This window comes from Callospermophilus lateralis, chromosome 5, assembly GCF_048772815.1.
Source record: "Callospermophilus lateralis isolate mCalLat2 chromosome 5, mCalLat2.hap1, whole genome shotgun sequence".
NCBI classification, from domain to species: Eukaryota; Metazoa; Chordata; class Mammalia; order Rodentia; family Sciuridae; genus Callospermophilus; species Callospermophilus lateralis.
In genome coordinates, this window is record NC_135309.1 from 132,531,646 (window position 1) to 132,549,965 (window position 18,320).

Genomic DNA, 18,320 nt, shown 5'->3' on the forward strand with positions numbered 1-18,320 from the left:
GTCAAGTTTCTCCGCTTAGTAGGTGGGAACCAGTCACTGTGCAGCAGCTCTTCCTCCCAGACTGGGCGGGTCTCCAATCCTGAGTGCCTAGGACCTTCTCTTGTGTTTCCTCGAGCCAGGCTCCACTCACCTGTGAGGCTCACTCACAATACTGGCTACATGCCAGGTCTGCTGCTCCTGGGAGCCCTGTTTTCATTAGCACCTGGGCACACTCTCCCTGTTTGCCTCCCTCAGACCCTAAGTTTGTAGAGCTTGGGGCTGAGAACCCCCAGCGAATTTGCTTACCTTCCGGTAGCCACACCCCCGGTATCTGGTGCAAGAGACCTCAGTTGTCAGCACTGGTGGGAGCGGTAGCCGGGAGTGCCGCGCTGCGAGTCCCGGGCCGCCGCAAGTCCCCGCAAGTCCCGCGCCACTCCTGATTCCCTCGGTCTGGCTATCACGCTTACGGGAGAGCTGGGAGGGGCCCTTAAGTTTTCCCCCGCTGTTCTATAGCTGAAAGAGCTGCAATCAGACGAAAACAGGGATGGTGTCGTCAGCTCTCCAAGATGGTGGCCGCTGGCTTCCTCTGTGTTCTGACCGGTGTGGAGAACCGAATTGAACCACTTCCTTCCCGTCTCAAACCCAGAATTCAGCTCTGAGTACAGTAATTGCACAGCTGGCGGGAGCCTGCAGAATCCGCATCGCTGTATCTTTACGTTGTTTTCTTGTGGTTTCCCAGCGCACGCCGCAGACTCTGGCTGCGGGGCGATTTGCTGAATAAGCAGCGTGACCCTCCGTGCGGATAAATCTCTCGCATTTGAGCCCCAGTAGCTGATCCTCATGTGATGGAAATCCTTCCTCTAGGTTTCGGAGCACCCCGATTTTGCTGGAAATTCCTAACAAGCTAACTTTTAGCCATTCTACCTCGTCATTTTCCTGCTCAGTGATGCAGTACACGGGAGTGATGCACTCCCTTCGCCGCCATCTTACCAATTCCTTAGTTGCATTTAAACATGGAAATATAAAACTTAACAGTGCAATGAACCACCAATTAAATTTACCTAAATAAAATGGTTTACAATAGTTTTCAGGTTTGAAATTATTATTGAGTATTTTCATTTTATACTTAAAAATTCCTATTTACCCAGAGTGATAGGAATGTTATTCCTAAATAAACCAACTAAATAGTCATCCAAGAATATAAAATGGAGTATAGCTTTTGTATCTATGTAAGTGTGTGTGTGTATATATATGTATGTATACATATATATATATATATATATATATATAGAGAGAGAGAGAGAGAGAGAGAGAGAGAATGAGAGAGAGTGCATATGTGTGTGCATATATGAAATAGTGTGTGTATATTAGATTAGCAAGTCTAAATATGAAGTCATAATTGAACTCCTTGAAAGAGAGAACAGAAACCAGAAAGTCATTAAGGAGAATACTAAAGTAATTTTGAATTTTCAACATTGTAATGTTTTATGGTTTCAATGTAATATTTTTTCAAAATATAAGATAGTGTATTCATAAGCCTCTCCACTTTTTCTTTTTCTTTTGTTTTTGTTTTGGTTGGAAATATGATTATAAGAATCAAAGAGTTTATACAAATTGTGAAAAATAAAGATTGTACAATTTTGAGCCTCACCCCCATTCTGGATTCCTCCCCCCACCCCATAGTTAGAGTCACTTATACTTATCCATAGGCTTTACATAAATTTTTGCATATTTTTCAAAGAAAATAATGTAAGGCATAGACACAAATATGTGTATGTAATTGGTGACATCTTGCTCTGCAATTTGACTCTGTATCTCTTACAGAGTCCCATCTTTTACTCTTGTCTTGTTTCATTGTTCTTAGTATACCAAAACAGAATGCTGACATGGTCACAGAGCAACATTTGTTCTCAATAGAATGATGTGTGGACATTATATTTGTGTGTGTGTGTGTGCACGTGCGCGTGCGTTTGTTGTGTGTGTGAGAGAGACAAAGAGAGAGAACTAGAATGAAAACAAATAGAAAATACACTACAGTCTATATCTTGTAATAACAACACAAGATGAGCAACTGCTGTTTTACATCATTGTAGTCTTGTTATGTAATGTGATGGTAAATGAACACATGGGACACGTTGCCAAAAATAACTTTTTTTTTTAGTGTAAAATTTACCATTTTAATCTCTGGAAGGTATACAGACAGTGCTATTTAGTGCATTAGAGACTACAATGGTGCATTGGTAGTCAGGGGCTACGTGAGGGGTAATGTGGAGTTGTGGATTAATTGGTACAGAGGTCCAGTTGAGGAAGTTGAAAGGTTCTGGAGCTGGACACTGCCTTTTCTTACATCACACATAAATAAAACTACTTCCAATGAAATTATGACACAAAATTTTTCTTCAGTTTTTTTCCAGGTCTGCTATAATGGTGAAATGTACTCATATGAAAGAGCTCGAAATTTCTTGGACCCTTAGTTGCATTTCACATTGTTACGTGCAATTCTTCTGTAATAGCTTCATTTACGTGTGTGAATTTTACTGTCTCATGTCACAAAATACGCTTAGTTTGTGTTTTGCTAGGAGCTGAGGGATGGTGGTCTTTCCTCCAGCTGTGTTTGTTCCAAAGTCAAATTTATGTCACTATCTTTGATTCCAATGCTGTAACCTCTAGTTTCCTGTTGGAGAGGTGTAAATGTTCCTTTTAGTTTCAGTTCCAAATTACATTGTAACCATTTTGAAGTCAGTGAGAGAAAACTAATTTCACACATGTGGTGTCAAAAATATGAAAAACTAACCTGTAAAGACAGTGACCTGACAGCCATAACTTCGTCTGCGTACACTCAGAAAATGGCATCTTTGCTATAACTGCTTCACTGCTGACAGCAATAAGACAAAATAAGTTTTTGATAATCCCAATTCAGAAGTGCTCATCTGGAACAATATCATCATTTATGCATTGACCTGATGTGGTGCCCTGGCAAAATTCAATGACGACAGAAACTTTCTTTCTTAAATTCTGTAGAAAATATGTTCCAATAAATTTTATACAAGAATTCTATCTACCCCTATCATTTAATTTATCTTCATTATCACTAAGTTAATATAATGTGAATGCCCTAAGAAGTCCTGTGAATACAAATTTTTCCAAAAAATCCAGGGCCCACTTTCAAAAAGTTAATATATCATCCTCTGCATCTATGACAAACTGATTAGAGGTTATCATTAATGTTTCTGTAGCTAGAAGCCTTGTTGAAAGAAAAGTACCCCAAAATGGGAAATATGTCTGTTAGCATGCACCATTTCTCTTGTCAGTACGATATTTTGAAATAAAAGACTTCAAAAATTCTGTATAAAAAGGCAAAAACAAGTATTTCAATCATTCAGGTCATATTCAAAAGATCAAATGTCAAAAATGACTGTAATTGATACAGTTTGTACTGGATTATTTAGTTGCTAAAAAAGAGGAATGTTGAACAAATAATCTTTAAATTCAGAAGTAATGATAGTTTTAGAGGTTTTGTTTGTTTGTTGTAAGTCAGGCAAGAAAACAGACACATTTAGAGTTTAAAATAGAAATGGATTGTTCTATAGCCTAGTTAAGCAGTAGCTCTCCAAGTTTGCTCCTGAGAAACTCAGAAGCTGTTTACATTCCCAAAATACACTAAAACAGGAGGTATAGAGCTCAGTAGGGAAGAATGGATCCCCAGAGGTAATCATCCCTACCAAAATAGGGGAAGGAGCTATCAAGACAGCACTAACAGCTGTCCATTACATCTTAACAAATGCTGCAAAGTATGTTCAGTTAATTCTCAAACATTAACAAACATTTCTTTTCTTTTTTTCCCCTTATTTTTCCTACTACAGACAATCGTCTTTGGGCATCTGTGGGGTTTTATCTCCCCCCACTTTTTTTTATTTGTTACTTTATGGAGGTGGAATTGTTCAGAGATAACTTTCATGTGCCTGTAGACTCTGGCTAAATTTTTATGCATATGTATGTGCAAGTCAAAATATAAAAACATACATTTGTATTTGATTTTACACTCTTATAGACAAAGAATTAAACTTGAAATTAGTAACAAAAAGTAAATCCTCTTATCATGAAGCTCTAAATCAGTAAAGCTTTCCTAGATAATGCTTGATTAAATCAAGAATTAAATGAAATATGTTTGAAAATACAATATCAATGTGAATATATAGGGTTAGTAGAAATGGTGTCTGGAATAAAATTTATAGCATCAATTTTTAATATTACAACATAAGAATAAATAATGTTTTTTAAAAAGTAAATAAGAAGATAAAAATTTTAAAATAAAAATAAGACTAAATAAAAAAATGATTTAAAATAGTCTCTAAATTGATTATAAAATACTCTAAAACTAAACAAAACAAGATCTTGTTTTTTTGAAAAATCTATAAAATAAAAATAAATAAAGCAAAGTCACTAGTATAAATTGTAAATCATTGTAGCTATAACAATAGATGCAAAAGAAAAAAAGTGCTTACAAGTAAAAATTTTTAACCCACATGCAAATAAATTGACCATCTTGTTGAGTTAGCTAAAATTTGATGGAAAATGTGAAAAAATAATAAGAAATGTTATGCAGGATTACTACATAGACATAGGGATGTTTCATCCTACACAATGATAGTAGCGCAATCCTCTTCACATCTTACCATGGACAGCCCCACACCTGAGGAAGGAAGGTTATTTTCTGTATTCACAGAATGGTTCTGTATGATTTAGCTTTATCTTTTCTGACTCTACAGGAGCGCAATTTCTTCCAGACTACTGAGCTGGGCATTCAATCAAGTGCTATCAGCTCTCCTATGTCTCAGTCCTTCAGAGCCAGCCTAGAATAGATTCTCTGAGCCCTCAAGCTCCCATGCCTTTTACATCACAGGCCTTCCTGGGTCTCCTGCTCATTAGCAGTAGATGATGGGACTTTTCAAAGCACTTTTCAATTCACTTAAGTCAATACCTTAAAACAAATTTCTTCCTTGAGAGCCAGGTAGGTAGGTTGGTAGACAGATTCTGTTGGTTTTGTTTTTCTGGTGAACAATAATTAATATAGGTTTTGTTATCAGGAGTGGTTCCAGAGGAACATAATGTATTTTTTTAAGTGTTTTTAGGGTTATCTCTGGATTTTCTAATCTTGTTAGATTTAAAGACACCAATGATCTTGAGTCCAGTAGTATATAGAACTCTGATTGGTTATATGATTAGGCAATATAGATATAGGAGGTATCTGCATTGGGCATTTTAATTCAGCAACTTATAAAGAGGAAAGAGCTGGATAACTATAGATAAAATAATTTTGAACACTTGTGGAAAAATAATGAATAATGGCTAGTTTCTCACAATGTTTGTTGGGCAAACTTGTAAAAGAAAAAGGTGAACTCAGGGATTAGATTTCCCAGTCCAAATGTTGCCAAACTGCCTTGCAGGTATTTATGTGTGTCCTGAAGGAAGCCCTTATCTCCTATAGCATTAGGGCTAAGGTTGTTAAAAATCAAATACAGAATGTCATCCTGTGTCTGCATGAATTAAAAGCAAATTGATCTCCCAAATTTGCAGGGAATCTGCTGTTTTAGTCAAAAATAAAAATCTATAAATTGTAAATGTGTAGAAAGATCTTGATGAAGTGTTAGACTTTAAAGCCTTCAATTCTAGTGAATCTTTTATGCCAGCAGAAAAAGGTTCTTATTCCCCATGGCAGCAACATTGTGAAACTGCAGTGACAGTGGCCTCCCCAGTCCTAGTGGTGTCATACTTTATACCCTAACTGAGTGAATGCATTTTGCATTGCCTGAGAGTACCTCAAAACCCCCCTCTCTACACATACCCAGGTCGTTTCTGGGGAAGATAGTGATGATGTTTCTCAGTACCTGTATATATCCCTTTTATTTGTTTCTAGACTTACAGCACAATATAAGTTTCAGCAGATCCTAAGAGTTGAGGTATATACCAGGAGGATGAGGTTATGACCCAGGAGGCTGTATGCTGTACTCCTAAAACAACCACTTTGGTTTTATAATTTCGACAAACTAGTTCATCTTCTTGGGGATAGATATGAAGGGGATAGACACGAAGGATATGAGATTGGAATGTAAGGAAAATAAAGTTGGATCAGGACAGATTTATAAATGCATGCACAATAAGCAGAGATTCAATTTGCTTTACCTCAGGGAGTAACAACAACAGTTGTTTTTTAGTTTGTCTGAACATAGGTAGAAAGGTAATCCACCTTGACTCAATTGGAAGTGGCAGTGCAGAATTGGTTTAACTAAAGTTTAAGGACATTTAATGTTGAAATGTAATTACTGTTTAAGACATAACTAACCAAAGTGGGAAGGTCTAGAAGACACACCTTTTCTGAATACTATGAGAAGAAAATGTGAAGTGAACCCAAAAAAGTGTAAGGTGAACCCAAATCCCTTTGGTGGATTGCTCTTGTCTATAGGTTACAATATATCATGGGAACTTTAGCCACTGATTCAAGGGAAACAAATGCAATAGAAGTAACCAGAGCCTTTGATGTCTCCAAAGACAACATGGACATGGTTACCATAAGGGACAATAAAATCTAAGGAGCAATCAAAATAACCTGACATGCACAGACCTATATCATGATAACTTGATCATGGTATTCCTAGAATGAAAGAGATGGAAACCTACTAAATTTTTGCTTAATTTGTGCAAGCAGAAAATTCTATGTCAAGTGAACAAAATTCTGACATAAATTACAAAAGTTCAGGTCCCTCAATCACTGTCCAGATTAGAGTCAGTTTATAGATCTATAACAGAACTCCTTGAATGAAGGAGAGTCAGATTCCCTTAAAAAAATCTTTAGTAAAGGGATTTACAACTTTTTTATCATTGGGGAAAAGGAAGTAATTAGACCTTAAAGTGACTACTGAGCTGATCCTGATTCCAGGAGACCCCAAATATATCTGTGATACCTCACCTAGTCATTATAGGAGTTTATGGAGTTTAAGTTATCAATGGAGTTTAATCTCAGGTCCATCTCCTACTGGGCCTAGTGAGTTCTCAAAACTGTTCCATGGTTATTTTCCCAGCTTCAGATATATAATTGGAATAAGCATACTTAGAAACTGGTAAAGTGCACACATTGGCTCTCTGATTTGTGAAGGGAGATCTATTAAGTTCAGGGAAAGGCAATTAGAAGCTGTAAGATTTCCCTCAAAGAAAAAAAAAGTGAAAGAATAAAATGAACATGAAGCAAAAAAAAGTGCAAGAATTGCAAGCATTAGTGTCATGAGGACTGAAAAGGATGGTGAGTCCCACCACATTCCTATCCATTGCTCCCATCTGGCCTGTGCAGAAGACAACAGATCTTGGAGAATAGCAGTGGATTATTGTTAAGTTTTGACAGATATGGCTTATTTTTTGACCAAATTAACACAAAACCTGGTACTTAATAAGCATCAATATTGATCTGAAAAAATGCCCTTTTATTCATTAATGTTTGCAATGTCTGCTAGAATAGTTTCTATCAACTTGAATGGCCAGCCATATAGCTTCTCTGCCCTATAACATGGTTGTATCAGTTCTCCATCCCTGTGATATTCTTTAATTTGCAGGGATCTTGATCACCTTTCCCTTAATATTGATTAATTTGATTGAAGAAATTGTACTTATTGAGCCTAACCACTACTGTAGACTTATTGTTAAGACATTTATATGCCAAACAATTTACAAACCTGGTAAAATTCAGGGTCCTTCTACCTCAGTGAAACTTCCAGGACTCCTATGGTGTGGGACATATCTAGACATCCCTTCACAGATGAAGAATAAGTTGTGGCTATGGCACCTCCCACAACCAAAAATGAGGCACAATGTCCAATGCTTACTTCTGTATTTCCCAGGAAACATGTTCTTTATTTGGGGTGTGTTACTCTATCCCATTTATTGAATAAAAAATGTTCATTTGCAAGAGGCTCAAGAAAAATCACTTTAACAAATATAAGCTTTTGTGCAAGCTGCTCTGACACTTGGACCTAGCAAGCACTATCATGCTTTAAGTGATGTTGGCAAAAGAGGATGTGGTTTGGAGACATCAATAGACCCTAGATAAGTGAATGGAAATGTGGCTGTCAGGATTTTAGAGTATATCCTACTTACCAATGAGGATAACCCTGACTGGCAAATAGCTCTTATCCTGTTACTGGGTCTTAGTGAAGACCAAAGGCTTATCTATGACCACAAATTTATCATGCATTTTGACCTACCAATCATGAATTTGGTATATCTGACCCACAAAGCCTTAAAGTTGGGCATTATCAGCAGTACTCCATCATCAAATAGAAGTGGTGCATCTGTACATGGGCCTGTGTAGGCTCTGAATGTGCAAGTATTTTACATAAAGAAGTGTCACAAATGTCATTTGTCCCCATTCTTGCTATGTTGCTCCCTTTTTCCAGGTTGTACTGTGGACTCATGGAGATATTTCTATAGTCAGTTTTATTATATAGATTTCCTTGGGTCTGAAGAGTAATTTTTCTCTATATATTTCAAAAGAAACTATTTGGCTTGTACCTTTTATGATTTATAATGCACCCTACTGTGTATTTCTTTGGTTTATTTAGAAATTTTGTCTTTATGAATGTAGTTGTCCATTTTCTTCTCCTGATTTTGGAATTTGAGGTCATTATTTCTCTAAATAGGCTTTTTGACCAATATTCAGTCTTCTCTGCTCAGGGACTACCATAATATGTACAATTCACTTGATGGGGTTTGAAAAGGCACACAGTCTTGATCTGTTCAATTCCCCTTAGATTTGTTCCAATCTCTGGCAAATTTCAAATGGCCTGTCTCCTATTTAACCAATTCCTTCTACTGCTTGATCAAGCTTGCTGTTGGACTACTTTAGTAGACTTTCATGTTTAATTATGTTCTTCATTTGAAAAATTTTTATTTTATTTCATTTTTATAAATCTTTATCTTTGTGGATATTCTGACTTTGTTCATGTATTATTATTCTTATTCAATTTGTTTGTATGAATACTCATAATTCAAAACTTACTAAACTTCCTTAGGAGCCTTATTTTTTATTCTTGGTAAGGCTCTTCATAATTTCATAGACATTTATTTTGTTCCTTGCTTATATTGTCACTTTCACCAATCACGTTTCTTTGTTCTTCATATTACTCATAGGTTTGTCTTGGTGTATTCAAAGATGAAAAACAACTATTTCTCTCAGTTTTTATGGACTGTCATCAACCAAGGAAATCCTTCTTTGAGCAGTCAAGCTGGAGATTTTGCAAAACTCTTTCAAACCTTATGTGTAATAAATCCTTAATGGACTTCAGCATTCAAAATCTGAATAAGAGGGATTTATTGGTTTCTTTCTTTTCTCAACTTATGATCCTGTAATTTTTACTCCTTCGGGTTTCTTGTTGATTTGCAGTTTCTTAAACTGACATGTTGGAAGCATGCTCCACCACTCTCCCACCTCCATAAAGAAGCCTTAAATGCTATTTTTCCAGTCTTTCAGAGCTGTATGGTTGATACAGGAAACCACCCATCCCTTTTTCCTTGTTACCAAGTGCCCCCACCAAAAATTCTGTCAGCATACCTAAAAGATGAGACAGAAAATAACACTGTGAGCAGTAAAACAAAAGACCAAAATGTTAAAAAAAAAAGTATTCCAATCTCTCTTTTCTGCAGAAGATGTAGTTGCAAGCCAAGATCTCTCTCAGCTCTATACTGTGCCAGCTTGTCAAGAGCTGATATGGATAAAGTAAAAGTGCCTTTCTTGCCCATTTCAAGTCGGCTGTCCTTAACTGTGTGCTCATATGGAATACTGCAATATCTTAACTGGATTTTTGCACTTTCCATAAAGATATTTGGATCTCTATATAATTTTTAAATCAGTTTAAATATGAAGAAACAAGGTCTGGGACTTCCTATTCTCCCATCTTGCTGATATTACTCTTAGTATTTGTATTGTTCATATTGTGCTAAGAATAACGATAGAATACTTTAAAATCACTTTTGTACATATTGTAGAATGTAACTAGTGAATAAATGCATCAGTGCTGTGGGGAACCAGGGTTCTCAGTGTGAGAAGACAGAATCAAATGTGAGAGGATGATAGGAATAAGGGGAAACTTATAGAATTTTTTAATTGCATTAATCTATATTTCTATATTTATATTCCTAGGTATCATATTTTTCTAGCCTTAAACCACAAGCAATGTTATAGCCAATGTGCTTAGCTCTTATTTTTGAAATATCATTCTGCGAGTTCACGACTAAAGAAAACAATAATTCCAGCACTTTAGAAGAGACAGTCTTCGTTACTATTGATCTATTTATCTTCACAAAAGTATAGTGTCCTGATTACTCTCTTTCTATAGTAAGTCTTGAAATCAGATAATGTCAGCTTTCTAAAATGTGTTTCTCTCAAATTTGTTATTTTTCAAAATTGTTCTGACTATTTGAGGTCTTTGAATTACATATCAATTTCACAATCACCTTTTGATTTTTTGCACACACTGCTATAGGGTTAAGTAGGGTTACATTGACTCTGTACACCAATTTGAAGAGAATTTGTTTCTTAATACTATCTTCTAATTCCACAAGGATTGCATTTCCATGTATATAGACTTCTAAATTCTTTCACCTATATTTATAGATTTCACTATAAAATGTGTGCACTTCTTTTATTAAATGTATGCAAATTTATTCCATCTGATGCTGTTTTAAATGCAATCTGTATCATATTTTAAATTATTTTATATATTTTAAATATATTTTTAAATTATTTTTTATATATTTTGAATTATTTGATGTTAATATAGTGCCCCATTCACCACATGGAGCTTTTCCATAATTCTTTGCAGATGAAAGGGACTCTTTCTTTCAAATTTAATGATAGTGTTGTGTTTAGGGAACAGAATTTGGAAATGTCAGAAATAAAAACAGAATTTGTAGGGAAGATGGTTGGATAAGTGGTGGCTGTGCAGAGAGAGAGGAAGACAGAGACATAAAGAAAGAGACAAAGACAGATTGGTTTACGGGTTTGGCAATAGACTCAGAATGTGGAACCAAAGGAAAGAAAAAGAACAATGCTAAATCATACTTTCTTCTTAGTAAAATAAATGCTGAAAGAAAAGTGAAGAATTTTTAATTTGTATTACCTAAGAATTCAAAATATATATATTAAACATATAGTTTAAGCAGTGTAGAATCCAGAAAGAAGATGTGAATTAGAACACATACAGTCATGACATTTTTTAAGTGGACGTAAACTTCAAGGAAGAGGAAAGACAAGAAAAACGTTCAAAATGTCTCACCCTGATTACATCTGTGAAGCAAAATACCAACCTTAAAATGTTTTAAACCATTTGGATTGCTTCCTGAATTGCAGAATGCCTGATTTATAAGTAAATGAAAAAGACATAGTTTTAATTAAATGGAACTTTTTTTTCAAAGCAGTATGTGTTCATCTTGAATAAGTATATAAAGTTTTGTAAAGTCTTTAGTACTTTCTCTGAATCAATTTGACATTTTATGTTTCTTCAGATTACTGATGCTTTAGTACATTCCCTTTATTAAGTCATATTTTTGAATTTCATTTTACAAAATTATTTTGCAAAGGCTTGAGAGTTACCAGTTGTATGACTTTGTGTAAGCCTTTCTCTTACTTATAGACACAGTTAGAGCATAATTATAACCCATTAAGCTCTCATTTTTAACATGTGTCAAACACTGGTAAACAGCAAGCCTGGAGAGAATCAGCAGGGTGCTGACTTTTCTTAAGAAACTCTCTTCCAGAAATATAATAGATGGAATGATTATTTAGGAAGCACTGATAGGGCAATATATGTCCATTACAGGAAATGCTACTTTCCTTTTGAACTTTTGAAATAAAAGAATAAATGTGCAACAAGAAGTATTAATGAATAAAGATTAAATTATGAAGAATAAATGACAAAGAAGTTGTAAATATGCATGGGATTTATTGTGTCTTAATTATTCACAGCTAAGATTTTGACTAACATTTATAAGATTTTTATCTGAATGTTGAAAACTGAATAGTGATTGATTGAAAGGAAAGAAGAAAAAGAACTAGATTTATTTAGATTTTCCATTTTTATTAATAGTACTATACATTCAATTAAAGCATTGAAAATCTTCTTAATACTTTAGTTAAGATTCATATCTTGATTTTAAATACAAAGATACCAGATTTCTTAAAAAAAATTTATATACCCTAAGATCATTGCAAAATATATATTTTTAACATATTTGAGGTGGAATAAAAAAATAATGCCCAAAATATATTTAAACATTCTTTAGAAGTACAAATATGACTTTATTTGAATAAAAGACCTTTCTTTGCATGTATACTTAAGGTCCTTGAGGTAGGTTACCTAAATAGTACTCTCCTGACAGACAAAACACGAAAAGACAGACATAGAAGAGAAAGCCATGTGAAGATACAGGCAGAAATTAGATCCACTAGAGGCCCTGACACCTGGATTTCAGCTACCTTTTTCTAGGAAGAAAAGATAATACAATTTTTCTCTCTTCTTTTCAAAATAGTCTTTAATTTATAAAGTATATTTAAATTAAGCAATATTGAGTAAAAAAGGTACGGCAATTTCCCATATGTGCAACCACACAAGTACCACATCCTCCACTCACAATGACTTGCACTAGTGAAACATTGTTACACTTGATGAATCACTTGAAGTTCAAAGCTTACATAAGAGTTAATGATTAGCATAGTATATTATATGCATTTGGAGAAATTTCTAATGTTATGTACCAACCACTAAGGTATTTTAAAAAATAGTTTCACTCTTATTAAAATACTGTGCTGCACAAATTCATCCCTTCTTCATCTCTAACCCTTGGTAACTGATAATTTAAATAATAATAATAATCTTTTAACCTTTTTCAGAATGTCATACAGTTGGGATCATATAGGATATAGTCTTCTCAGATTAGCTTCTTATCCTTAATAATATTCATTTAATATTCTTCCATGCCTCTTTATGGATCAGGAGCTCCTATCTTTTGAAGACTGAAAAACATTCCATGTCTAAATATAGCACTGCTCATCCACTCACCACTAGTATTGTAGGACTTCTTGCTTGCTTCCAAATCTGTCAATTATGAATAAAGTTGCTTTAAGTATACATGTTGACAGAAGTTTTTATTTCCTTTGTATAAATACTAGGGAGCACGATTATTGCAATGCATGTTAACATTGTGTTAAAATGTATAACAAGTCCAAAACTGTTTCACAAAGTGATTGTACTATTTTGCACCCCCACCATCAATTAATGACAGTTCCTTTGGTTACACAGCATCACCAGCAGCCAGTATTAATATTTAGTATTTTGGTCACTCTAATAGGTATGTAGGACTGTGAATGCAGCTAAACAGCAGTGTGCTTGCCTAATATGCATGTAAGCACTGGTTCAATTCCCAGTACGACAAAAACAAAGTACAGGAATGGAGTAAGTTTCATTGTTGTTTGAATTTACAACTGTCTAATGATATGTGATGTTGAACATCTCATATACTAATGTGCTATCATGTATGTCTTCTTTGGTGAGGTGTCTGTTCTGATCTTTTGCATTCTTTTATCCTCTTTTCTTTCATTCTTTTTTTTTTTTTGATACTGGGGTTTAATTCAGGGGCACCTGACCAAGGAGCCACATCTCCAGCCCTATTTTGTGTTTATTTAGAGAGAGGGTCTCACTGAGTTGCTCAATATTTCATTGAACTTGTAATCCTCCTGCCTCAGTGGAAGATAGGCATGTGCCACTGTGCCCAGGGGGTAGTTATTTTCTTATTGTTCAACTTTAGGAACTCTTTGAATATTTTGCATAACAATCTTCTATTAGATGTTTTTTGAAAATATTTTCTAACAGCCTCATATGTAACTAGAATGACATATTCTCATTCTTTTCAACTTTGGTTTTAAGAGACCAAGTTTTTTGTTTGTTGGTTAGTTTGTTTTGTTTTATTTTGTGTTTTTTTTTTTACACCGTAGCACCAGGAAACCAAAGCAATATTGAAAAAAATGAACCTATTTTTCTTCAATATATTTTCTTTGTTTAAAAATCAAAATCAAATATTTACCTCTAGTCATGTGGAGTATAAAATTCAGAACTAATCCCCGAAGATTAACTTGAATATTAAGGATAAATGAAGAAACTTAAATATCTTGAGATATGGAAATATAAATTGCCTTCCCAAAATACTGGGTAGCTTTTCCTAGGGAATATCTAGAAATAAGGGAAGACAGCAGAAAGACTGAATTGAAGAATAGCACTCTTGAGTGCATCACAAAGCTTTACTGACTGGGTCCCTAATAAACACTGCATGCTTTCAATTTGGGTCTCTAAATGATCCCTCTAGAATAAAAGTAATTTGAAATTATGGTTTGACAGAGCCTAAATCCAAAATACCCCCGTTGTTACAATTAGATTAAAGTGATCAGGGATGGCTAAAGTCCCTTGTCTTCAGCCTGAAGCAATCAAAAAAATTCTCTAGAGAAAGAGCCCATGATTCTGGGCTAAATTTTTCTCCTGCTTTAAAAAAAAGTAACCTTCAGTAATCAGTAAAAATCATCAGGAATTTCAGAATAAAAGGTGAAACAAGGGGCAAAAGGAACTAAAGACTGTACCAGAATTGATCTAAAATAAATTTGGATTAGGAAATTATAAGTTATTAAAAATTATAGTCTTTACCAGTTAACAAGGAAACACATACTCAAAAAAAATCCCCTTTTATTATGCACTGAGCACTGTTATAAGCATGTTTTACTTATGGACTCACTTAATGATACATGCTATTAATGTTCAGATAAAGAGGATCAAACATGGAGAATATGTTCAAAGCTGCACAGCTCCTAAGATGAAGACCTGAGATTCAACTCCACAAGACCTTGTTCTATGCTGGTGCTCACTCATACTGTTTCAGACTCACTCTGCTCATAAGCATCTGTTCACTGCTGGGTGGGCCAAGTATTCCTCTGTGATCCACTACCCTTTCTCTTACACTTCCTTGTTTTGCTAAAGCTAAACCTTGCCCTGAATTTGTCAGTGTCTTAGTTTTCTATATGTATATTCCTACATTTATTTTCAAACTGAAATGCAATTTACTTATCATGATTTTATTTTTGTTGTAGATGTCCCTCTCACAGAATTACTCCTCCCTGATTTTATCTGAACTCTTGACTCCCCAGGTCGAATGCACTCTAACTTGTTTGTATTTCTCTTCACTACTCTGCTGAATTGAACGTCTTTTCCTCTTCATATATCCACCTTGCTAATATTTTTAAGGAGCAAACCTCCCATGCTTTTCCTAACCAAAAACGTCTCCATGATTCTGAGTTATCCATTTACATAATAAATAAGGGTTTTCTGAGTTTATCTCAAAGATTTCTTATGTATATTTACATATGTGCCACACTTCTGTATCTGGGTCATTTGTAAAAATTTGTTTTATTTTAATTTATTTTTATTTCTAAAAATAAACAGATATAGATACTTATACATATGAATATACATACACATACACATATATAAATGGATATTGTGCGTACATGCATGTGTATATATGTATATATAAATGTACATATAAGTATGTGTGTAGACATATATATATATTTACATATATAAATCCACATTTGTGTGTGTATATACATATTATCTTCCACAAAATATCTAATATATACATAAAATTACTCAGAAAACGTGTGGATTTGAAATATTGAGTTGTGTTTCTCTTGAAGAATTACGAATTAATGTATCAGAAGAAAATAGAGGCTATTGTGTGTTCTTTTATTTGGATCTCACCCATCAACTAATCTATTGTTTGTCTTTTGACAAAAGCAAAGTGACATCATAGAGGAATGAGAAATTACTTAATGCACTTCTGGTACTTGGTAAGAGACATTAAAAAACCAGAGAAATGGAACTATGTGAAGGTCAGGACAAACATCTTTCAATTTGATAATCTATTAATACTTATACTGCTGGAAGAAACCATTAAATAAAGATATAAAAGTTTTTGAAAATGCCATTAGGTTTAGCTGAAGCTACACTGACATATTCTTTGAAATGACACATGGACTGTTCTTCAAGAGGTATTATGAATGAGTTGTGAAATGTCATCATTTGCACACAAAGTTTTGTGCTGTCTTTCCTGCTGAGTATTTACCATCTCCATTAAAATTAATTGGGATATGAAAGTGGTAAAATTTGATGAGTTATAGTTTGCTTACTCACTTTTTGTTTGCTAAATTAGCTCTATCTACACACAAAAATGTTATTTGGTTCATATTTATTTTAGTTTCAGGTTATTAAACAAGTTTTAGTCTCTGGGTCTGGTATTTGAGAACCAGCTTTCTGTAATTTATAAAATGTTGTGTGAGTAGTACGGATATGAAATTCAAATTGCTGTGCAATGAATTTCTTTCAAATACAAATTTATACAATGTGTTGAATGTTAATTAAGTCTCTTTTAATTAAAGATTCATTTTTCCCTTTACAAAAGAGAAAAAATAATTTTTAGTATCTTTCTTTGAACAAAGAAGTTTATAAATATTGTCCTTACAACAATCATTGTTAATAAGTAGTATTGCCACCATTTAAATAAATAAATAAAAGGACACTAAAATTGAGTCAGCGTAAGTAATTTGCTAAAGTTGAAACACCTTGTATGTCATGGATGGGGAATTTAAAAGTCCATTTTTCTAAGTCTAAACCAATGCAGTTTTTATTGTTCCACGTTTTAATAATAGTATGCTTTGGGATGTCTTAAAATACTTTCTCCATCAATGTTGAGCACAATTCTGTGACATAGTATTCATTAAATTCACACTGATTGAATGTCCATCTTAAAAGGCAATTTTATGAGATCTTAAATTATTTACCTCCTTTCAGTACTTATGAGCCCAACTGCTGCAATTTAATACTCTCATTGCTTGTAATTCCTACATCAATACCTAAAAGTTAGATTTTGTTATTTTCCATTCTATGTTTGCATAAAATGAAACCCTGGCATTTAATGTATTCAAAGAATAATATCAGTACCATATACTCTTCTAAGAAGAGTTAAAAAATTGGGGGTGGTGGTGATTATGTTCTGTGTCCATATAAATCCTAGGGTTGAACAAAGAACAAAGGTATTATTTTTAAAATCATATGAATTAACTTTAAAAGATTTTTTTTTGTTAATTGTTTGCAGCAAATGCTAGCTGTGCTCTGGATGTCAGTAATAGGAAAAGTTTACCTACCATAACTGCATTCCATGTATACTGGTGTTTCTGATAGTTTTATTTGTTAGTTTTCTAGACCATTATTTTCCCCAGTTTCTCCCCCAAAGATTCAATGCCTAATTCCTACAATAAATTTCCTAGTCTATGAAACTACCTTCTCCATTGGGTCCTGATACACATGTGGTGCTAAAAATGCTCTATAACTTACTAATATCTACAGGAAAAAACCCATTTTCAGTTCACAGATCTGATTAGCCAAATGATTAACCTCAGTGTAATTGGAAATGGGAGGACCAAATGTTATAATCCTCCATGGAGACAGAAAGTTAATATTTTTATTCTACTAGGTAACTATCAGGAAGGTACTATGCTGTTCAAATTTCCCTAGAAATTTCCAAACCTCAGATTGTCCTATTACTATTTTAAAAACTATGCAAAGAGCAGAACAAAGGCTCGTATCTTTTCTGTAGTTGGAGATCCAAAAAGAGACTGGTAGGAGATGAGATCTGAGGCAAAAGGAGTCAAATTCCATAAGCCTTTATAGACTATTAAAAATATTGATCTCTCCTACACACAGGATTGGAAGTCACTGACAGGTATAAATGACATGGCATACCCACTTGTTAAAGAAGCACTCAGGCTGCTCTGGGAAGAATATACCAGAAGAGGCTAAGGACCACATGGAAAGCCACCAAGAAAGGAAGAAAGGAAAGAAAAGGAAAGACGGCAAAGACAAAGAAAGGGGAGGAGTGGACCGCATGCTCATGTTGAAAACTGTGAGATTCTATTTGTTTTAAGCAGAGCCAACAGAATTTTGCTGAAAGATGGAATGTTGGATGAGAGAGAAAGAAAAGATTAGAAATAATTGTAATAGAATGACTTGACCTGCTGAAAGAATCAAAATGCCATTTGTCTAACAGAGTGGGAAAATCAGAATTTGAGGGTTGAAAGGACAGAGTAATTTCTGAGATAAATTTGAAATACCTGTTATATGTCCTTCTGAGAACACTAAGAAAGAAATCTGTGTAAAATTCTCAGAAATATCAAAAAAGGAATTTTCTACCTGGGAAAA